Consider the following 25,757-nt stretch of genomic DNA (forward strand, 5'->3'; position numbering starts at 1 on the left):
TTCACGACTCTGACAATATAAATAAGTCTCTGAAACCATGATTGAACAAACATACTCTCGTCTACGTAGAATTTCTCGAGCTATCACTCTCAGGAATTCATCAATCCATCAGAACTTATCAGTTCACCATTATTGCAGAAACCTTCAATACACCCACAATCCTCGATCATCACTGATCCCACACAATTCTCAGCTTCCCTCCTACAGATCAACCCATCTCCCTCTTTGCGAACGAATTGACTCTGGAACGATCATTGTCTTGGTTTAGGCCGGAGTCATACAGATTGATTTCCCGAATCTAGGCACCCCCTTTGCAGCGGTGTATCTGTGTGAGGATTAACATTTTTCTCGGATGAGGAGTCTCGACAGCACGCTCGACTCTCCACTTTCTAGAAAAACTGGCGACCCGTTTTTCCCCATCCACAGATTGGCGACCACAGTGGGAGATTAATCTCTCGGTTGCAATCTCTCATTTTTTCATAAGATGGTCGATCTTAGGTCAGGTTCAGTTACAAATCCCAACACCAACAACGCTAGCACAAGCAACAACAGTGGTGGTACTCCTGAAACCATTCCTGCTTCTAATAATGGTGGTGACATTACTCCTCCTCATACCAATGTCGAAAATCATCCTCTCTTTGGGCGGTATCCAGAAGAAATCAGAGAAAATCCGCCTACCATAGGCGATCTCATGAAGGTCCAAGAAGCTCTCGCCAAGAATCAAACTGACATGGCTGCTACTCAGAAGGAACTATTTAACTATCTCAAAACTCTCACTGACAGGATGTCAGACAAAACTCAAGAGAAAGGAAAAGACAAGGAAACATCTCCAACTGCTGATCCCGAAGTTATTCCAGTCCCTGACGATGATGAAACCCGCAAAGCTGCAGAACCTGAACCTGCCAGTTTCATCACCCGTGAAGACCTGGAACGTTTTATGGAAAATCGAGGAAGAGGCCATGCACCGTCCGTGCACCGGCACAACCTCCATATCCCGCTGCTATGCAAAGAATTCCTCTCCCAAAGGGTTACACTTCTCCAACGCTCACACTCTACAATGGAACGGGGAATGCTCGAGAACACGTTTCTCGGTTCCTGGAAGCATTAGGAGAGCATGAGCATAACCATGTTGTCCGTTTGAAGGAGTTTTCAAAATCCTTGACAGGTCGAGCGTATACTTGGTACAACAACATTGCACCAGGGAGCATAGCTAATTGGGGAGAAATGATTAATGCTTTCTACATGAAATATTTCTTTGTTTCTGAGCAAATTACTCTTTCTGACTTGGAAAGGATGGCTCAGAAAGCTGCCGAAAATCCGAATGATTATGTGAAGAGGTTCCGAGTTCAAGATTTGGACTGTCATGATCCTTACATTACTGAACAACAATTGGTGGACTTGTGCATTAATGGGATGATCCCAGTCAACAGAGCTTTCCGGGAAAATCTTCGTTTCCATACCTTCTCAGAACTTCATGAAGCGGCCAAGCGATCAGCGACTACTGCTCCGGCCTTACTGGAAAGAACTAAAACTGTCAAAGTAGAGGAATCGAAAGACAATCGAAGCAGCACCTCCAGGCGTCTGATCAACAAGAAGTATAACGTTGAAACTTCCATGAATGTTGCTGAAGGGAGCAAGAGAAAAGCCGAGGCACAGCAACATAAGAATGCTGCTCCGACGTCTCACCCTCCGAAAGCTCCAAGGAAGGACAACCAGACTATAAATGCACAACCTCAGCAAAATGATCAAGAAGTTCCTGACTTCCCTTTTTCCATTGAAGAAGTGATCGAACTATTAGAAGTATGGATCCAAGATGGTGCAATAAAACTACCTCCTGTCAAAAAGGAACCAACTGCGGAACAAATGGAAAATGCACGCTACTGTCATTTCCATAGGTATCATTCATCCAACAAGTGATTGCAGAAATTTGAAGCTAATTTTCAAAGAGAAGGCCGACTCAGGAGAACTGGGGACTGAAGGAGTGCACAGAAATCCTCTCCCAATCAGAACGTTCGCACTCTCCGAGCAGCCAGTCAAAGAAGCAGTTCAATCCCTAATTGAGCACGTCTGCGAGTTGCTGTACTTATCAAAGGCTCAAAGAAATGATATGTTTGTTGCACTGAACCATATTGTGTCAGGAAAACGACTGACAATTCAGGAGACACTCCCCGAACCGCCAGTGACGGAGAAAGAGATGTACGACTGGGGACTTCTCACTATGGTGCATCTCAAAGGAAATGAATTCAAACGAGCATTGATCGATGTTGGATTGTTGTTAACATCATCCCTTTGAAAACCCTCAGAGCTGCTGGAATTACTCGACAAGAAGCAACTCATGCCCCTATTTCAATCTGAGATCATGAGGGAACCTCCAGGGAGGCTTATGGTTACATCATTCTCAACATAAGAAATGATTCAGCCTGGACCGAAACTAAATTCTTCATAATTAAGGAGGATCCGGGATATGACATGGTTCTGGGGCGAGCATGGATTCATGATGGAAAAGTTGTTGCGATATCTTCATCATCTTCAGTCGCACAATTCTCCGTCGAAGAAAGCTCTGACTCGGAAGACGATCAACCTTTCGAGCATTTGGGAAAAGTCAAAGCCTTGATGGAGCTTGCACAAAAACCTGGGGAGAACGGCAACGAGTTTGTCGGAAGGTTTCGCAATCAGGAGATTCTTATTCCTCATGATGCATATGTGTTACCAACTTTCAAATATGCTACTCTGATCCGGGGACTCGCTCAAAACCTAGCCATTACCAAACGCTATGAGTGGTTAGTCTCACCTCAGCAATACTTCACCAAATGGTTAGACGCAGAGCCCCTCTAAATTCATCATCTCACAACACGGTCATTGCTAGGATAATGACTGAATTTCACAATCAATATCCTAAGTATTCTCCTTTGCATGAGCGTCCACATGTGCCGCAAAACTGGAAAGCTCCACCAAATCCACGAGGAATTCCAAACCAGCAGAAGATATTCAAAGCACGTACAACCAAGCCTAAAAAATTTCATGAAGGAGATTTGGTTCTTAAGGAAACCAGACGCAATTTGAACTCCACAAAGAGTTCTAACTGGGAAGGACCTTTTATGATTACTAAGACAGTTGTTGGAGGATACTACAAATTGGTTGGACATCAAAGGTCAGACAAGTGTACCAGTGATTCATGAGAATTGGCTCAAGATTTTCGACGCATGAAGCATTCAACATTGGATTTTTTATATCCAAGGCAAACGCTCAAAGTATTTGGCGTTCACACCTTAGGATTTTCTTTTACTTGTATTTTTCAATTCCTCCAAAACGTGTGCATACTTGCACTCAGTATTTGAAACTCAGCAATCTATCAAAGTCTTTTATTTAATAAAATCTCTATCAAATCCAAAATCCAAAAGAAAATCCTTAGCCACTCATAAATTCAGAACCTATCAATAAAACCTCACGTCTCTCAGAAGATTGTCAAAGGAAAACTAAAGGAATTCAGCAAAGAAAGATTTCTGCTCTTCTGCCTCCTCCAAGACTTTCAAGGATGCCTTTTCCGCCTCCAGCTTCTTGGTTAGTTCAGCAACTTCATTCATCTTCTTCAACACAACATCACTAGTAGGGAAAGTAGCATCACCCTCTACCGCTTTCCTGATAGCCTCAAACTTTTGACGAAGCCACTTCAGATCGAAGCCAAGTTCTTCAGCATTCTTAAAATTGTACTCCCAATCAAAGAGTACATCTTGGGTAACAACATTTTTGGTTGTGATCTGGATATCATTTATAACACGCAAGATGGCTTCTACTTGCCTCGTCAAGAAATAACTACTTCCTGGATCCTGAGTAACAACGATGTGTCCATACATTTCCCACAGTTTCTCGTACATGGCAGCATATCCGATGGGAACGCTAAACCCGCCAAAAAACTGGTGATATGGGAGCAACTCACCAAATTGAGGAGCAAAAGAAATCCCTACAGTAGGATACTCGTGTACTATCATACGGTTCTCAGTTACTGGAGCAGTGTCAACAATCATGGGGACAACTTCAGTTGGAGTAGCTTCTACCATTCTCGATTCGGATTCCACAGTCTCAGGCACAATTGGGGTTTCCGCCACCTCCACGGTATCAACAACCAGCACTTCATGACCCTGAGGTGCAGGGATGGAAGTCTCATCACTGACATCTCCAGGATTGCCCAAACCATCACCATTGGATCTGTTACTCCCAACTTCGGCATTTGACACCTAATGTGAAGATTACATGGGATTAGAATGGTTCGAGCACGGAAACCCAATACGACCATAAAATTAAGAAATTAAGTGAACTAACATCATCTAAGTTCCTTATTATGCATCTAAGACATGCACAAGTAGTGTGAAAGTTATGAAACACGTTTTCAAAACAAGCTCAGCTGGAAAAAGTTCACACTTCCCTGTGTTCAATGACGAACTGGTATAAGTTGGTAAGGAATCTAGAGTTCCGTTATACACCACTCTCTTTGTATGGAAGTCCTCTACAACATGTCAGAATTTCATAATAATCGGAGGAACGAGCGAAGAGATGTGGCAAAAACATTGGGCAACATGCAATCTGGGAAAATCCTGAAAGTCTCCTGGAACTTTACTGTTTCGCCTTTTCAGGCCCTAAACATGCTCAAAAGTCAAAAAGCTTCTTTACTAAAGCTTGGAAATTTCCTGGTATTGAAGATGCATATGCAGATATCGAAAATCCAACTCCAAACGAGGATTCTACAACATTTTTACTAAAACACTGAAGTCTGAAATTTTCTGGTGACGTATTTCGGCAAAATTACTCGTATATTCACATGGATTTTCACTCATTCATTCATAAATCAGCAATATCATATATCTATGAAGAGGTCACAGGAGGTATACTTACTAGGGGAGTCTCTAAACCATTTGAAGGCTCGACAACGTTGAAATCTCCGTTGGCAACTCCGTTATCTTCATTCGGTTCGGGATTTCGGGAACTCTCCATATCTCCATGAATCAAAGAAGAGTGTGCTTCATCAATATGCTGCTTGTACGAAATGATTTCCTCCTGAATACATCAAAAACAATCATCACTAATTCTTCCAAAAGCATGTTACAATGATTAACGCGAAAAGAGAATACTTACGACGACTTCTTCAGTGATGGATCCCTGAATTATTCGACCAGGAGCAAAACGAAGACCATCAATAACCGATGGAGCAAAATTCTGGAACGAATTGACAATATTATTATAAGATCCTAATTATATGGACGAGAAAGTCACAATGGCAAAGAACGCGCTAACAACTCACCAAAGAAGCGGCAGGGATTGTATATTGTTCGGTATCATCCTATGAGATGCCCTGCTCCTGCCTTCTCCTCCTTGAGGACTTTCTTGAAGTTTTGGAGAGTTTACATCAATTCGAGGTCTCACAGCACGACCATCCTATCACAAGGTCAACAATACAATTAAAAGTGTGATTGACATACTTTGGCTGAAATCGCAAAAAAGGGATTTACCTGTGTCGCACTTGGAGACGTTTTCCTCTTGTCGCCACTGGAAAGGTATCTCATCCTGGGTCGATCAGAAATCATGTCAGAGGAAGGGAATTATCGAACTGGGGACTGATCATCCATTGCAAACTGGTACACACGCTCAAATTGCTGACGCCAAAAGTCTATGTAACCAGGGGTTACGAAAGTATCTAGGTCAGAACATGGAAACAAATAATCGCTTCCTTCCACACGTGTGCAGTCTAAGTGAGCCTTCAGGTACTCAATCTCTTGCTTATTTGTCCGATGACCCGGAATACACTGATCAAGACCCATCTGTCTAGATGCTCTATCAATGTTGTATTCCTCTACCTGAAATTCTCCATTCATTATTGATATCAAGAAACCAGGAGTACAACTCAAGACAATATATCTCTCTCCTTCGCTCAGACCAGCACCAGTACTCAACGTGATATTCTCTGCAATATTAAAAGTGATCAGCTGTGAGAAGAGAGAAGGAACCGACACCCAGGGGAGAAAGTTGAGCTCGGATTCAATGTCCAAAACGTCACTAATGCATATATTATATTGAGGCTTCTTTCTAGACCAGCGCATGATCCTGGCATTGTTCTTCTCAAGGAAGGCATTACGAGTGTTGACCTTGGGACCTTGCAAGATACTACGGGGAATGGGGGCTTAACTCTCAAGATGCTCCCACATCAAGGCTTGGAGGAACATGGTATTGGCATATGTCTCAAATTTCATGAAGCCGTCAGAAATACTGGAGTCTATAACTAAAGAATCTAAATTGGCGAACAATAAACCCAAGAATAGACTGTCAATGGGAACTTTCTCACCTTTGGCCATCTTTATGGCAAAGCGAATCACAAACGGCTTCAGCAAGTGTCCACAATCTTCAAGGATATCACTGGAGAGCCACAGACATAAGAAAGAAGCAATTGTTAAAGTGCCATCAACCGGTTCTTCAGGAATTATATCTCTTGGCCACCAATGCGATAACCATTGAGCATAGCAGGATATGGGTGACTCATTGAATTCGTGCATCTTGGCCTCCAATACATTATATATCTCTTTTTCCTCTGTTGAAAGCTCTTCAGGAAAATTACCGGTAATTGGAAGGTGCAACAAAGAAGCTACATCCTCTAAAGTAATAGTAAATTCTCCCCATCTGCATATGAACGTGTGATTAGGAACACACCAACGAGCGAGCAAAGCTACCATACCTAGTATATCATGATTGATGATCAAATCTCCAGCAGCTTGAATGGCTCGTGTTACCTGAGCACGATCCAACACGGTCCTCACACGGCTATGACCCAGCATGTGTCTTGCCCATCCAGAGAAATGCGTCAGAGGTTTTCGTGAAAGCTTAAAATCCACATGAGAAGCCGTGAAGTGTTTCCCTTGCAAACAAAACCGAATTACTACTTGAGGAGATACCAACTTATTCTGAGTAGTGCTCCTGGGATTTATCAGCAACCGAAATGAGGAGCCTAAGGGACGCTTTTCAGGTCTATACAGATACACAAAGAATTTGTCCTCATCAGTTGGAATGTTCTTAGTCCTGGGGCTCTCTGCTTTCTCCTTAGAAATCTCATAATCATCATTTCTGGAGGAACCATCATCTCTGGAAGATGCGTCTGTGGAAACATCCTCTCTAGAGGAAACATCATCTTCATAAACGCTACGGGACTGAGTCATCTCTGCAAAGTTGTTGTGACATCCATACACAAATTTCATCAACACAATGGAATTAAAGCAACAAGACAATTATGATGCTCATATTGACGTCTACAAAAATGGTAATCCTCAACTCTTACCTATTTACGATTTCACGAACTTAGTGATAGCAACGTAAAACCCCAAATTTGCTCGTTCTATCAAACCTGCAAAATCGAGCATAAAACATATTATTCAAGAGTCAACACTGACTTCTCGAGAAACTATGAGTAATTCATATAACCCTCTATGTGGGCACTCGCTGATTTTTACGTGTACATACGCTATAAAATCACTGGATTCACACATACACTGTGAATTCACCAATTCATAAATTGCGTGTTCTCAAAACTCGATTTCTATTTAATAAGATGTGAATAAGTCACGCGCATAAAAAAAATTCGTGAGTTAATGAACTCACGTAAATAAATAAAAAAATTGTGAGTTAACAACTCACGTAAAAAAAAAACTTTTTTTGCTCAATCGAGCATTCGTCTGTGAAACGAGGGACTTTTCTATTTTTGAAGAACTATCCACACTTCAAATAAAATTTCGAAAGTTCTCAAACAAATTTTCATCATGAACTCCAGGTCTTTTTCAAAATTCCTTTAACCCTAAGGATTATCATTTACTACTTTTACGAACAAACCTACGTTCTCAAAAGTATTTGCGAAATTCATGCTGCAAAAACAAACTTGGGTTTTCATGAAACCTAATAAACAAAACTTTTGCTACTTCAACTAGACCATGTCTATTCAAAATTTTATGTGTCTCTTCCATATTAGGGATTTTTGCTCGTTCCTTCAACTAACGGACAAACGGGTATATAAGTACGTTTTCTAAAAATCCTTCATAAATCCTACGCGTGCATGCAACCATGGGATTTTTGGTTTTGTGAACAACTCATGAATCATAAAACTTACAGCAAAAAAAAAAATCGCACAGACATACCTGCCGGCGCCGGCCGGAATTCTGTCGGACGGTGATCGGACGTCAGCGGGGCTGACGTGAACTTTTCCTGCTGCTGCTGAACTCGTGAGGGTGATGAAGAAAGGGAGTGCTGGTCGGTCAATAAATTTTTTTTTAGGGCTTCTTCCCTTTTATATCAAATTTATTTCCAAAACCTAATAAAACATGGGTTTCCTTTTCTGGGCTCGTGCCTGCAAATCCTAAACCGACCATAACTAAACTTCCAAACGCCCAAATCAGCAGTGCCTCATCTCTCCACGCTCAGATGACACTCCACCTTACTATCAGGATCCTCATCTGTGCATTTGCTCATACATGACACCATTAGGGTAAATCGAGGATTCTGAAACTACCTTTGTAGACTGAGTTCAACCAATGATCTCGTCGACTGAAAATCACCTTTTAATGCATACTGCGGAACATGACTATTCCTCACTAAGAAGAGGACTTAATATAGATGGTGGATTTTCAACAAAGTGAAAAACCGTAAAATCATGAGGCATGTTTTTGACACGGCTTACAAGCATGCAACGATTCATATTTTACGAAGCCATGACGAATATGTTTTCGAAAAGCCTCCACTAGCTGAGCGTTCGATCCCTGGCATTTCGTCGTGCCCTCTATGCAGAATAATGTATTTGGGCGGTTCTCTGTAGATTGAGAACTTAAACGCCTTCAGGACGTCGGTGATACTCACTATTCCCTGACTGCAAGAAAGAGACCCACCTCCACATAGAAGAATAGTTGGGCGGCGGACACCTTCAGGACGTCGGTGACAATCACCGTTCCTTGATTATGTGGAGAGAATGCATAGATTCAGGCGGTTCTACGTAGATTGAGAACACTAACGCCTTCAGGTCGTAAACAACGTCATGACTCCCTGACTGTGCACCATTCAGAATGGATGTGACGCTTTAGCTGGCTAATATCTTTTCTGAAATAGATTATTTCTGCCGTGACATTCACTACTGAATTCCCAGAATAATCTATCATTGCTCCTATTCCATGGTCGAATCCACGGCCTGATCCCATTGAATGACAATAATAATTGCTCCGATTTTATGATCGTATCCACGGCTTGACCTCATAGAATGGCAATAAATTACAACTGTGTTATCTCATTACTCTGATTTCATGATCGAATCCACTGATCTCATGAAATGGTAATGGATAATTTTAATTACTCTGATTCTATGGTCGAATCCACGATCCCATAGGATGGTAATGCTCATTTTATTATCCTGAATTCGTAGTCGAATCCATAGCTGATTCTATGAATTAATAATGAACAATTATTCATTTTTTATTACTCAGTTTCATGAACTATTCTCCACTGAATTTCATAAATAAGTAATAAATATTCAGCAATCGGGCGTCTGGACCATCACTGAGCAAGCCCCACAAAAATGGTGCGAGTGTACTCGACAATGATGCACGACTGAGCAACCGGATGCACAAACGAGCGTCCAAAAACATGAAATAATGAGGAATCCTACACAAAAATAAGAGAGAGAAAATAATAATAAAATAATGGAGAAGCGCCAATGGGCCGAGCCCACCGGCCGGCCGTCCGTGGCCGGTCCCATGCTTCCTATATTATTTTTCCTTATTTTATTTTCATAAACTCATGAAGGTTTCTCCATCTTAGTAAAATTCCTTATTTTGTGCAAAACTTGTGAATTCCCCATGACATGGTGGATTCACCAAATAATACTATAAAATAAGGAAAGGTGTGCGGGACCGGGCAACGTAGCCGTCCGACCATTCCCTTGACCGGTCCCACACCTCACAATCCTAAGATTTTTATAATTATTATTCCCAATCTCACGAAACTCCTTCGTTTCAACAAAAACTCATGGATTCTCCATATCTTCAAGGATTCTCCATAACTTTAAAGATTCACGAAAAAATAATAGTATAAAATAGGGAAAGGTGTGCGGGACCGGGCAACATGGCCGGCCGGCCATGCCCTAGCCTTGACCGGTCCCACACCTTGCAATCCCTAATCTTTCATAATTATTATTTTTCTCAACTCGTGAAACTCCTGGGTTTGAGCAAAATTCATGATTTCTTCATATTTTCTCAAATATTGCTCGAATCACGAAAAACCAAAAGCCGACATAGTCACACGACTGGCTAACCTCTCACGATAATTTTAAATATTAAAAAACTTTTATTTTAATATTTTCAAAATATTGATGAATTGAGCATACATGCTAATTCCAACAAAAATCGAGAATTCTCAGTCAAGATGAAACTCTTCTGAAAATTCACGATGTTTCTCGAACGCACATCAGAAAATACTGAAACTCTCAGTATGGAGACACGGACACCATGGAAACACGTGCACGCCTTCATGACCGACCAGAGTCATTCCTAGGGCTTGCACAAAGCCGGTCCCACATGTTTTCATAATTCTGACCTAATTTGCTCAATTGCTCATACTGGGACCAAACTTTCTCCAACCAACTGGGGATTCTCCGAATGACCAACAACTGGTCCCGTGACCACCAAGATCCGGTCCCATGCCCCTTGGTCGGTCCCGTCTCTCATACTTAGGTTTTACCACCTAATGATGAATCCATGAATATTTTCAGTAAATGGTGAAACCACAATTTAATCATCATTCTTTCACCAACTCTCAAACTGAGAACCCTGGTGCATGCTCACTCGAACACTGGCATCACATGGGCGTTCATCATCCCATGTGGTCGGTCTGTTTTCATTCATGACTAATTTTCAACAATTCGCCAATTGATGGAGGATTGATCGAAAATTAGGGTTTCGAATAAATGCTCTGTGAAACCATCATTCTGAGCAATTTCAAACACTAATTAATTTATGTTGATCCACCAATCAGCATAAAAATTAATTATACAATATTCGGTAATCTACTAATATTTTAATTAATATTTTATTGGGTCACGTCACCAGTAAATAATTCGCCAAATCGAGCAATACTTGCTCAATTGCTCGAATATTGATCAATATTCAACAACTCATCAGTAATTTGTCTAATTAAGCAATACTTTCTCAGTTGCACGACAGACTATCAAAAATCACTAATTTGGTGAATTAAGCAATGCTTGCTCAGTTGCTCATCAAATCCTCAATATTCAGTAATTCGCAGAATTGAGCAATACTTGCTCAGTCGCTCGTCAGTAATTCATCAGTGAATCAAAAATACTGACATCCCTTCAGAGAACTACATGTTCAACTCGTGAATCGCTGAGCATTCATCATTCATGCTCGATTCAACGAAACTCAGACTCATTGTCAACAATTGACTAATCAAAACACGTCTGCCCTGCAGACTCCACGATTTGTGAGACATCAATCACGTCACAAATGGGGGGATATCACGTAGGGTTTTGGTCTGGCGGTCTACGGCACGTGGATTCATCCACAACGAGAAATGTGTGTAAGTCGTGTAAACGGTTGAAGGAGTTAGCAAAGTAGTGGGTGCACGATCAGAAGTCTTCACACGACATGGAACTGACTTTACCACGATCTCCCACTTTCCCACTCTTTCACTCAAGAAACCGTCACACTTACAGGGATCAAGGTGTTCACGACTCTGACAATATAAATAAGTCTCTGAAACCATGATTGAACAGACAGACTCTCGTCTACATAGAATTTCTCGAGCTATCACTCTCAGGTTTTCATCAATCCATCATAACTTATTAGAACTTATCAGTTCACCATTATTGCAGAAACCTTCAACACACCCACAATCCTCGATCATCACTAATCCCACACAATTCTCAGCTTCCCTCCTACAGATCAACTCATCTCCCTCTTTGCGACTGAATTGACTCTAAAAAGGCCATTGTCTTGGTTTATGCCGGGGTCATACAGATTGATTTCCAGAATCTAAGCACCCCCTTTGCAGCGGTGCATCTGCGTGAGGATTAACATTTTGCCCGACTGAGGAGTCTCGACAGCACGCTCGACTCTCCACTTTCCTAAAAAACCGGCGACCCATTTTTCCCCATCCACAAGGGGGGCTCTAGCTGGTGTATCCCCAAGTAAAGTTGGGGGTAAAACTTTTTTTTCCCATTGGAACACTCTTGTTGTTGTTGCAGGGTAAGTGCCGTGATGTTGTCAGGGGTTGTATGATGTTGTTTGAAAACTAAATCATTTCTGGACGTCCAAATGTTCCAGAAGAGAAAACAACAAGATGATATATATGAGGCATGGATATCGTCTTGTAGAATTTGGGTAATGGTTGTTTGATTATTTATAGTGATATGGGAGTTGATGTTGGTTTGGTTTGTTGATAGACGAGATAATAGGATGTTCCAGGATGCTGCTGGTATTGGGCAGTGAATAAGCATGTGCTCCGCTGTTTCTGGTTCGGCGTTGCAACGAGGGCATTGGTTGGAATTTTTCATGTTGATGCGATGTAGAATAGAGAAAGTTGTGAGACCTTCATTTATAGCTTTCCACAAGAAAAGCTGAATTTTTGGTGGACAAGGTAAGTTCCACAAGAATTTAGTGGGGGTAGGGGGTTTATGTGGTGCTGGGTGTCTTCTTGTTGTATTAAAAAGATTGTATCCAGTGACAGTAGTGTATTTTCCAGATTTCGAGTGTGGCCACTGTAAGGATTCTCAAGCTCGTCAACGCTATTTGACCGGTAAAGAGAAGATTTAACCGCTAATAACTCGAACAATTGTTTATGAATGTTAATAAATAGAAATTAGTCCAATAATAATCTAGAGATGAAATTAGTACCATCAGATAGATCTCGAAAAGTTATGTGAAATGGACTACTAGAATGCGTCAATCGGACATTGACCGACAAAGATATCGCAAACGGAAGTCGGAAACGGAAATCCATTTGACCTTGACTTTGACCGGACCTCCGCATTGGCTGTACCTATGTACCTATGTGTAGTAAAGGTTATTCCCTAGTAATATCAGGAGTTGGCATTAGTAAAGTTAGATTGGGTGTAATAACCTAATAGTTATCTAGTATGCATGAATTAGATTTTCTCTATTCTTTTCCACGTGTGAAGGTGGTGGTGTTGGATAGTTAAAGAAACAGAGTTGGGGAGGGAAGTAGATAGTTTTATAAGTTTCTTTACATTTAAAAGAAAATAGATAAGAGAGAATTGTAGAAGAGAATATGGAAAAGAGTTTTAAGAGAAACCTAGCTAAAGGCATAGAGAGTGAAGTCAAGAATTAGTTAATAATATGAAATGGAAGTGAGTGATGAATTATACATAAAATACATGGAGGGATGAATTTAGTTTATAATCTATAGTCTTAAGGAGATATCAAAAACGTACTTAAATAGTAAATTTTTTAAAGTGTTGGTTGATGACTTATAAAGAAGATGATAAAGCTCTTATGATATGATTATGGTGATGGTGATCATGGGAATGACGTTAAACATCCTTAAATAATAAAGGTAACTCTACTAATCAATTCTAATATGATAATTACGATTTGGGTACTTACTTAAATAGGATAGAATCAATCATAAGTTAATAGTTTTGAAGCCTATGTAAATAGAAAGAAGTTTATGATTTTATGTGGGTTATACATGTTCTCTGCTCAATATCTAGAGACGATTATATGTACCTTAGAGCGTCTATTAGACATGGTTTATTGAACGAAACTTGTAGACAAGTCTCTCATATTTACGTAGAGCTTGGATTTACTCAATTTGGATAATCCTATATTTAATTATGAATTTTCAAAGTTTAGCGGTTGCGTCTGAGTTTCTGAAAACAGCAGTAACTACATGACTAAATGGACTTTTATAGGTAGGTTATAGTCGGAGTTGGTTCTTGGTTATTGCTGAAATGTTGTAGAGTGAAGTGTTACCTTTATGAAGAGCCATTAAGAGCTTTGTTTGGATTATATTTGACATATATATAGAACCCCAAATATTGGTGCTTGTGTTGTATGCAAGTGACGTGAAATTCAGAAATGCTTAGAAATGTCTATCAGGTGTTTGTGAAATTGACAGACTGAACTAGGTAAGTCAGCGAGTCAGTGAGCTAACTCGAGAGTCGATCCGAGTCAGACCTAGTTCTGAGTATTTTGGTGGGCCGGTTTAGTGGACCGTCCAATGGGCTTGGGCTTAAGACCAGAAACCTTGTTTTGTATTTTTGGACCACACATGTTCCGAATTAGCTTTCGGTTCCTTCTGCAAAGTTGTAGGATTTTTCGAGAGCTTTCCGATGACACCCAATTTGAGCCCGTTTGGATAAGTAGATATTAATTTATGCCTAGAACAACTTACCACTAGGTCATAGAACCATTAATAAAACTAGAAGCATTAGTTATTTGACTTAGCCTATGACTGGAGACTTGTATGAAATTATGTTATGATTATTATGTGAGCCTTTTGGCTAAATTCTTAGAGTGCTTGTATGATTAACAGTTAGTCTATATTAACAAAGATCGATTCAAAGGATGAAGCAGTGGATTGTAAATATCGAGGTAGGCATGGCTTGTCATCATATCAGGTGGGAACTCTGTAACCTTCTTGTAATCATTAAGTTCCTTTTCATATGCGAGCATGATGAGTCATTACATCTTATGAGCATATTTGTGTGTAAATGATTGGGTATGCTGTGTAATATGCATTGTGTGGATTCCCCAAATGTTATATCTATGTTTATGCTTATTATAGCCCAGATGAGGCAATATCGTTATATAGGGGAATATTACTTTTTACAATTTCTTGTGAGAATCCATTCGTTTGCATATTATGCTTGATTGCAAAACCTTCGGGACTTATGATGGTAGATTCTTGAATCATGGTTTGTATGGGCACTCTGTGTGGATGGCGCTATCATTCGAGTCTGGAGTTATTCTGCTTTCGCTTTCTCCAATGAGTTTGGCGAGGTCTGAATGACATATTTTTGGTTTGTTCTAGTTTCACTTTTGTTGATCATCCGGTGGTGGTCTTTCACGGATATTGTTATTATGGTACGCAATAGGTAGAATTAGAATGACCTTTCTTTCATGTATGTTATATTACGATGCTTGTTGATTGCTGAGTGAGTAATTTGATATGTGTTTGTGTGGTTTCCCCGCGAGGAGTGACTGTGATTTCCCCACAACTCCTTGCTAAGTCTTATAGCCCCGATGAGGCAATACATAGCACATGAAGTGCATATAATAGCTATCTAGCGCGTAAAGCGAAATACTATTACTCTTTATTTTATAACCTAATTTATGTCGTTAATGACCCGGATGAGGAAATAGTATACCGAGGTATTTGGGGAAATTACTCTTACACATGTTATGCACGATAACATGTTTTAAATTATTACCATTCTTTAGCACTGTGAAGCATATTAGTGATTACTTGGAAGTTATTTGTTTCCATTGGGCACCCCTTTGGGATGATGTGCTCACTCGTTCCCACTTCAGTTTTCAGTAATCAGAAGAAAAGGTGCGCTCGAAGATAACTGTTTCGTAGCTTAACTATTTTGTATATAATTTGTAGAGTTTGATGCCTTAAGTAAAAAAGAAGAAAAAAATTACATTATAAACTTCAAAATCTAGAAACTTGTGCCTTCAGGATGACACTAAACAATATAAGTGGACGGAACCATCTTGGTTGCAGGAGTTGAGGAACCCATCAACTAAAAGGACATAGCTCAGCTGTTAGAAATAACATGATAGTTGTTACCGTATCTCGGAATGTCGCCATATCATCTTTTGTTTTTATTTTTGCAAACTTTTTGTTTCTCTAAGTGATTTGGTGGATCACTAACATCGAATTGTTATTACTGTTAGGATGAAATAGAGTGATTGAGTTACTAAAAAAACGAGATCAGACCAATTAGACCAACCAGAATATATATGCAAAAAAAAAAATGAAAAAAAAAGACACTTGGATAGCAATATGTGTGTGTTCTCCCTGTCTCCGTCAACTAAACAAGCGTGGAATGCAGGATCCACGGGAATTACTATGTAATCTGCTGACAAGAAGCATGCGCTTGGATCCAAAAGATCTAATCATGTTGTCAATTCAAAAAAAAAGATGAAAAAAAAAGTGAAAAAAGAAAAAGAATAAAAAAAGTTATTATTATTATTGTTCAATTAATAAATCGACCGTTGGTTCCCTTGTATTTGCCAGTCGAGTTGATCTAGAATTAGGATTATCGACCACTGGTTCCCTTGTATATGCCAGCTGAGTTGATATTAGATTTTAGACCAGTATCTCAATCCGATAGGATTTTTAGGTTCATCTCGGCAGTGACCTTCAGACAGATATGGGAAACACCGTTCACTTGAGTTAACATTCGCAAACATCTGCCTCTATATCCATTTTCTTAATCTATTCATGTGTGATTGTGGTTAGTTAGATTCCGAGTATTGTGGTTTGTTCGACTTTCTGAATAGAGCTTTGTTTACTTATATATGAATTGGATTTGCATCAAGGTACCTCCTCCTGTAATCATTTTGGATTCGTTCATAGATTCTTCACATGTAGCTGGAATTTGGAGTAAAAGGTTTTGTGGGTTTATTTCTCGTAAGCCCTCACGAGACTATAACTCATCCACTAGGGACACCTAGAGGTTTAAAGACTTGTTATTCATGTTAAGAGTAACCGTAGCCTCGACGACATGGAGTTGTTGTATTTTAGTTTTATTTTGTTTGCTCGGGGACTAGCAAAGATGAAGTGTGGGGGAATTTGATCGGAGCCTAAAATACATCTTTTGAATATCGATTTCCTATAATTTTCTTAACTATTTCTCTTGTATTTTTTGTATATTATGCTTTGTTTTCATTTTGTAGGTGTTTTGGAGTCATGTGACGTGAAAGATGACGAATAAGAGCTTAATTCATTATTTTGGCGAATTTGGAATTGACAGAGTCGAAGCGTGCGTGGACAAAAGGCTCTAATATGCCAAGAAAGCAAATTGTTGGAGCACCAGACTCTGATTACTCAGGGCCACCTCCCTTCTTATTTAAACTAGCAGCTAGGTCGATTACTTCACAGTTCACGACCAGCTTTGCTGCAAGTTCACTGCCAGCTTAACCCACGGGTCCGATATCTGAGTACCAAGGGAATAAAGAGGATTTCGAACTCAGGACAAGATAAGGAAGGTTGGTACGAATCTGTGATATGGTTTTGGGTTTAGTTCAACTGAGAATACACAGAAAAAAAACCCAATATGCCTCCATTGATCTTGGGAGTAAATGAAGAATATTAAAGGCAATCTTTGAGTTCTATGAAGAATTCGAAGATGGGATACATAGGAGATTTTGGCCAGAAAACAGCATGAAGAAACTCAAGCTGTTGTCATCGACTGATGAAGATTAATGTGTGTTTTTGAGGTCTGAATGTATTATGAATGAATGGGTTGTGTATGAGATTGCAATTGTTTGCAGGGAAGGAGCTGTGCAATCCAATTTACAGCTAGTACCTAGCATTGGCCAGTTTACAAGTCGCATACAAGGTGTTTGCAGAATGGTCTCAACGATCAGCTTTGCCATCGTCTCTCTGCAGTTCTGCCGCGAGTTTTGTGGACGTTTACAAAGAGTTGGGAGATGATTTCGCAGTTAAAATGAACCAGGAGATGGTACGAATTCAGGTGGAAGACTGGGTTAGGCTTGGTTCGAGTTTGTAAGGGGTTTTGAATGAGTTTTTAACCAAAAAAGAGGGCACTGAAACTGAAGTTGCAGGATTGTTGTTATTATGGCTTGTATGGCAGTTTCAAATATTTCCAAGAGGTTCAGAACAACAGTTTGAGATACCACGATATCTTCTTGTGGTTGCACCTTGGGTCTGTGGGGTTTGCCATGGCTCTGGTGGGTGTTCGAGAAGAAGTAGGAGAGGATCTCAGCAGCTAAGTATAACACGGATCTAAGTTACTAATTGGCAGAAGACTCGGGTTCAATCAGATTGAATATGGATACCGAAAAGTTAGGCTGTGCAGAGAGTTTATGAGCCAACAGAACAGGGAAAGGTAGGAGCTTTCTGCTGTTAAATTTATGATGAACGACAAGCTCTCAGCTACACCAAGTCTTTCGTTGGGTCTGTGTGCCAAGGAAGAGGTCAGGTGGATTGCACAAGGAATGTTGGCACTGGCTAGGAGCTGTTTTCATCACCGACAAGGATTTAGAAGGTATGGTGTTTAGTTTGAGCGAGAAGTTAGCTATGAAATTGAAGCTTGCTGCTGTTAAACTTATGAGATGAACGGAGGAGATTAGGGAGTATATTTAGAAGCCGAGAGAATTCAGGAACTGAAGTTATAAAAACGATCAAAGGCTACAGCAATAATCACATACCCCCTTCACGACTGTTTTCCACCACCAACAGGGAGGAGCTTTGATCCTCTCCGAAACCCTCCATCCACTCCATCTTACTTGCATCACCATCTGCATAATCATCTCCATCCATCTGCATGTCCATCACCACCAGCATATATCCACCAGTTTGCAATCATTCCACCACCTGCATCTCCACCAGTTTTGCATCACCATCTCACCTGCACCTGTCGTCAGCTTGCATAACCTCTGGAAGTCGCAGTTCACCAGGCTTGGACATCCACACCGGCAGCAATACAACAATGCCAGTCCACACACTTGCAGTCGCAGCTCATTACCACCATTCAGTTCACGTTCACCACTACCAGTTCATATCAGTCCACACTCCACCTCCTGCAGCTGTTTGGTTTGAATTTTAGTATTGTTTTTCTGTGTTTGCCATGAACTCCAGTAGCTAATTCATTTTGATTAGGGACGATTTTGACGTCCGGGCATGAACTCGTATTGATATTTAAAGAGCCTGATTTCTTGCAACTATATTGTTATTGCTCATTTTCTACCATGCAAATATTGTTTATGAATTTATTTCTCAATCGTTTAAGTTGAAAATTGAATGGTTGCTTGATAATTCTAATGCTAGTTTTGGTTTTCTTCGACCCGTAATTGTCTAGAGAATACAAACACAAGTACCGATATATGGGTATTGATGATGGGACTTTGTTAAGTACCCATATGTAGAAATCGTCATTAGTAGTTAATTCATGCTTTTGATTTTATCACTAGGAACAACCTTATTTCATAAAACTTAGAGCATTTGTTTAAGTCACACCTAGAGAGCGTACTTCTAGGAAACTTGACAAGTAGAATCCGGTAGTCGAGCGCTTCCGTGTCCGGTGAACTTAGGAGATATTAACGGAATAATTGAGCGTACTAATTATTCTAGGGTTGTTAGTAACGAGATACTTTGCAGAAACTAGCTATATCAATAAGATTCATGTTTTGTGACCGAGAAAGAGTCTTTGATCACTCTCATCCTCATTGTTTGCATTTATTTGTTTCGCATTACATTCATTCAGAAATTAAATTGACAACTTTAGCTCAACTCTCCCTTAGGAACGAACATGCTTGTCATTGTATTACTAGTTAGTGTAAGAGAAATAAGGAATTTATTTTTGCAAGTTCGACACCTCGTCAGTTCAGGAAGTCCGGAAGCTATGTCCGCGTACTGCCGGAAGTTCACATCCCGTGAATTTCTGCTGGAGTTTGTGAACTGAAAACAAACTCAAACCGGGTACTTAAGTATGCGTACCGGTATGCATACTTGAGTGGGTTATTTTCTAAAAACGGTTTATTCGTGAACTAAGACATATATAAACTAAGGAATGCATATTTGCAAACCGTGGCTATAATGTTCATGAATTGATTCGAGTGAATCAAAATCGTTTTTGCTTCGATTGTGTTTTGTATACTTTTATGAGATCTAAGCAATTAACTCTCTAACTAGTTCTTTTGAGTCATTTGAACTAGTTATGGTGAAGATGAATAAGGTTGATATGAAAGTGCTCATATGGCTAAGCATTTGGTTAACTACTATTGAACCAACTAGTTGTACACGTTTAGGTACGGTTACACAAATTTTAAATGAACGTGCATTTCATTTGTGTATAACAATCTAAGTTCGATATAACGGTTGAAAGATATTAGCTTGAATCTAATCAGGTTTTCATCTAACGGTGAATATTGAATGTGTTAGAGCATAGCTCGGTCGACATCGCATGCGTTGCTATATCAAGCATGTTTGTCAATGTTAGTGATCAAAACTATGAGTCTTGATTTCTAGTCTACAGAGCTAAGTCTCGAACTAGGATAGAAAAGTGTTGAGCTCAAGGACTTCATGGCGATTCATTATACAACGACGAAGATCTACTCAAGGAACCGTAGAACTTATCAACAAAAAGGTATGTGGAGACTTGAACTTATCTATCACTCAAAAGTCTATCTCTTCTATCTCCTACTTCTTATGAGACAAAAGTCGTATGATATATAGACTGGATCATACACATTTGATATTTCGAGCCGAGTATATCTCGCCTATCTATATCTCGAAATCATGTGTTGGTAAAGCGTTTCGCTTTGATCGGGTTTATCTTCACCTAATGACGAAAGTCATAATGTTTCAATCACTTTGAAAATCGCTTTGAAGAAAAATAGTGTAACAACTATGTAACGTCCTCTAAGAATGTTTCAATGGTTGGAATGAGAGTTTAGGTCTATATAACCAATGATGGATATAAGCATTGTGTGGAAACACATATGTGCATAAGTCTTATTCCTTAACCCCAAGTTTGCGAACTTTGTTGATTGAGAGAAACCGGAGGAATTGGCTTTGCCAAGTCCGCGAACTCGGTTTTCGAACTCAGTCTGCGAACTGACGGAAGTTCTCTTGCCGAGAATTTCTACTGGGATTTTCCAAAAACTCTTTTGCGTGTTTAGTCCGCGAACTCAGTCCGCGAACTGGCGAAAATCTCATTGCCGAGATTTTCTGCTGAGTTTGGAAAACTCTGCCGGTTGTCTTAAGTTCGCGAACTTGTTTGCGTACTTGAGTGGGTTATGATCTAAAGATGTGCTCTGAACATGAAACTTAAATTACTAAGGAATGCAGTATGCAAACCGTGGCTATAAAGTTATGAGCCGATTCAATCGAATCGAATCATCTTTGTTTCAATTGTGTCTTGTGTACTTACATAAGATCTCATAGCAATTGAACAACTCTCTAACTAGTTCATTTGAGTCAATTGAACTAGTTATGGTGAAGAAGAACAAGGTTAATATGAAATGCTCATATGGTTGACCTTTTGGGTTACTATGTTGAACCAACATACACGTACACGTTTGGGCACGGTTTTCACAAACCCAGTAAACATATATCTCAAGTGTGTGTGACAAGCTAAGTTTTCGATCTAACGGTTGAGAAATATTAGCTTGAATCTAAATCAGGTTTTCATCTAACGGTGAATATTGATTGCTTTGTAACTAAGGCAAAACCCTGATTTGAAGACTATATATAGGAGACATCTAGTATTGGGAAAAACTAATCCCCACACGTTTGTGTGATACTAGTGCGCTCGCTAGAGTCGATTATCCGCTAACCTTTGGTTTTCTTCTCTAAATCAAGGTTAACGACTTAAAGACTTCACTGGGATTCTGAAGCCAGACCGATACTACTTTTATCGTAGTTGTGTGATTTGATCTTGCATCTTCTATCATACGAGTACAATCTTTGATTGGATTGAGATCGTGAGAGTTCTCCGATAGGCAAGATAAAGAATTCACAAACATTTTCGTCTCACTGTTTGTGATTCCTCGACGTCCTCTTGTGTATTCAAGTAAGACTGTTGAGAGGTAATTGATTAATCTAGGCTGTTCTTCGGGAATATAAGACCGAATCATCAATTGATTCCTGTTCACCTTGATTTCATATCTTAAGACGGAAAAAAAACCTAGGGTTTTTCCGTGGGAGACATATTTATCATTTGATAGACTTTTATGTGTGAGACAGATTTGTTTATTATCAAGTCTGCGATTTTGGGTTGCAACAAATCTTGGTTGTGGGTGAGATCAGCTAAGGGAATCAAGTGTGCAGCATCCTGCTGGGATCAGAGGCGTGGGAGTACAACTGTACCTTGAATTAGTGGGAGACTGATTGGGGTTCAACTATAGTCCAGTCCGAAGTTAGCTTGGAGTAGGCTAGTGTCTGTAGCGGCTTAATACAGTGTGTATTCAATCTGGACTAGGTCCCGGGGTTTTTCTGCATTTGCGGTTTCCTCGTTAACAAAATTTCTGGTGTCTGTGTTATTTCATTTTCCGCATTATATTGTTTATCTTTATAATTAAAATAATACAGGTTGTGCGTTAAAGGTTAATCGATTGGAGATCCGACCTTGTGGTTGTCGATTTCATTGATTAACACTTGGACATTGGTCTTTGGTACCGTCCAAGTTATTCCTTGTATTTGATAAAGACTCACTGTTGTTTCAACTTGAGTAAAAATCAAATCAAGAGAGAGATATTAACTCCTTGAGATACTTTTATCTAGATTGAGTCTGATTGTCTAGTTGATTCTCTAGCAAAGAATTTCGAAGTTAGTCCATACAGATTGCTAAGCGAAATATTGGGTGGTGTTGTTAGACCCCCGCTTTTTCAATTGGTATCAGAGCAGGCAAACACGTTCAATACCTTACAAGTCTGTGTTTGTAGCGATCTGACTCTATGGACAGTAGTGTTATCTCAATAAATGCACCACCAGATCCAGAGATTTCAGAATTCTCTTCCATGACTGATTTAATAAAATCTGTAGAAGAAATTCTATCTAAACCTCCACCAGGTTTAAAATCCCTTGAAGTGTTTTCAGGGCTTGAAAAGAAGCTTGGAGCTTATCTCTTGATGTTGAGTTATACCTCCAGAAAGAGCAAGAATCTCTTGACAGGCTAAATCAAGTTATGATGAATAATATTCATGTTGAGGTTGATATTGATTTACTAATAAGTGAGAGCAATGCTCCTCCTCTGCGTAATCCAATTAGTTGTGATAAACTAAACGAATTACAAGAGGAGTTTAAATCTCAGTTATCTGAGTGTATCACCTCAAAGAATGAATTGATTCGTTGCTCGATTCCTGATACTTCCTATCAAGATAGTGGTATTGTCTTCTTTTATGAAGAATCTAGGACGTCTCTTTTTATCAAAATAGTTTCCCTTCGAAGTACTAAAAACTATCTGCAGAAACTGGTTTTTATAAGTTGGAAAGCAAGAAATCAGAAACACAAATCTTTTTGGGTTCTCTTGAAGTTCTTTGATAGACTTATAAAAATAGTTCCTTGGGTGTTTCTCAACACTACAAGATTTAAGAGTTGTTGGAAAGAAACTCTTTCTTGGTGCCATGGTGAGCAAGACATTATTCACCTCAACACAACTTGTTTGTGTTGAAAGTGCATCCTCACCAGGAAATGCCCTGCTATGTATACGGTGAGGGAAACACAACAACTGGGGCGCACAGATTATGTTTGGTAAGGCTGTAGAATTCAACTGGATTCATCTAAAAAGGTATGTCTATAAACTTGAGCAATATTTGTGCTTTTATTTGCTTAGAGAACTTATAATGATTCACATACCTTTCTTATCGTTCTTTTCTACCTAACTTGATCTGTGTTTAAGGTTCTTAAATGTTCAGGTTTGAAAATAATAGTTCGGGATGTTTGGACTTCATGGTACACATACCAAGTATGCTACCATCATTTAAAATCAAAATCCAAGGGTTTAAGTTCGCATACCCAGTTTGCAAACTGCTCCAAGTCATGAAAATTCGTTTGCAAACCCGTATGCATACTTTCCTGTAGACGTCGATACTCGGTAAACTTGTTTTGGCCGTAATTTCTTCGTCCGAATTCGGAATGACCTCACTCTTTTTGAATTATCTTCCTCTTTGATTTCTTTTCAAAATGGAGATGAGAATTTCTGAATTTGGATGAGTTAAGATTGGTATTTGTCCTGTCTCTTGTTTTTGAGTGTTTTGCTCCATTTCGTTGCACTTGTTCTTCTTCTTTTGGACTTGGGCACTTGTATTCTTGGAGTACTACTCTTCTAAGCTCATTGTAGCTTTTACAAGAATTTTGTTGGTGAATCACAAAGAAGGAAGTTAAAGAATGGGCAGTAACACGCATTACTATGGGATTCATGAATGTTCACAATCATTTTATGTGAACTATGGTGCATGGTCGTTAATGACTTTGTATGTTCTTCTTTGTTAAGAAATTTTTTTTATACGCCTTTGGTAGCTATTCTTGGTGTAAATACCCTCTAAGGACAAATCATCTTATATGTGCATTACGAGTTTGTCTCAATGCCTAGGAAACTTCTTATGAGAATTTATTCTTGTTTTTGAGAAGGATTACTAGAGTTTGGAATAACAATTATTGTGATTACCCATTGCTATGTCCAACGTTTTCATCTTCATGTTTTTAGATTTATTGGTTTTAAATTCTAAAAATATTTGGAGGATGATGTTATTGCAGTATTAATCTTTATGATTTTGTGATATTGCAATATTTTTATGGGATATGTATTATTTGCGTCCGTGAACTTGAAGGTCCCATATGTTGTCAAAAGTAAAGTCGTTCACGAATTGGTTTTCGTATTGATGAAAGGACGAATGGACTTTTGACAAATACAAAAGTTATGCCTATGCATTCATTTATTTGATGGAAAATAGGATAAAATCTTTTGTGTGACAAGGATAAAGTCTATTATGTCATTATGCATATAGTGATGGAAAGATAGAATACATCCTTGTATGTATTCCACGGTATTGATCTTCTTTGATCCATTATTTTTGTATTACCGTGAAGGCTCCATTATGTGTCTTATGTTGAGTACGATACAACTAAGTCGATTGTTCTTATTGGCTTTGTTGGTTGTTCCATAAGATGCTATATGTTGAGCATTATGAACTAAATTAATCATCTTGGTTGGTTATTTAGTTATTTGCTCCGAAAGTCTTCTTTTGTCGAGCAAAACTTTTGACAATTAAATTGATTACCTTCGTTATTAGTTTGGTTGTTTGTATTCCAATTAGATTAATTACTTGTTCTCTTGTAATTAGTCTAGTTGAGTTTTCATATATTCCACAAGTTCTTGTGTGGAGTATATGAACGGCTATTCTAACTATGTTCTATTGGTTGATGTAGTCGTATATTCCGTAAGGTTTTCCTTATGTTGAATATGTGAACGATTAAGTTAGTCATCTCCGTATGATTACCTTGGTCGTAGCTCCATAAGTTTACTTATGTTGAGCACAATCAATTAAATTGATCACTTTTGTGGTTTGATTTAGTTGCGTATTCCAATTAAATTAATCATGGGTTTACTTGTGATTAATTTGATTGAGTTTTGGATATAGAAAATCATTTTCCTATGGTTTTTGGTGTCCAATTAAAATTCCTTCTTTTCTTTCGAAATTAAGGTCGCTCTTGTTGTTCTCTCGAGAATGACATCAAATGGGGGAGAGTTCTTTTGAAATTGTGCTTAATGGTAATATCTTGCGGGGTGTGCGGCTGTGGAATTTTATAGGGGTTATCTTGTATCTTAAAAATCCTTGATGAATGCATTTAGCTTCGACTTAATGATTACATCTAAATTAAGTTGGTATGTATTTCTTGTTTTAGTCTATGAAACGTCTCTTCTCGGAAATTTCATTAGGAACCCGTTCTTGTACCTTTGCCAATTTTATTGATAAAAAGGGGGAGAATTAATGTGTAGTTCTACTATATAT

The sequence above is a fragment of the Papaver somniferum genome, unplaced genomic scaffold, assembly GCF_003573695.1.
Source record: "Papaver somniferum cultivar HN1 unplaced genomic scaffold, ASM357369v1 unplaced-scaffold_41, whole genome shotgun sequence".
NCBI lineage: Eukaryota > Viridiplantae > Streptophyta > Magnoliopsida > Ranunculales > Papaveraceae > Papaver > Papaver somniferum.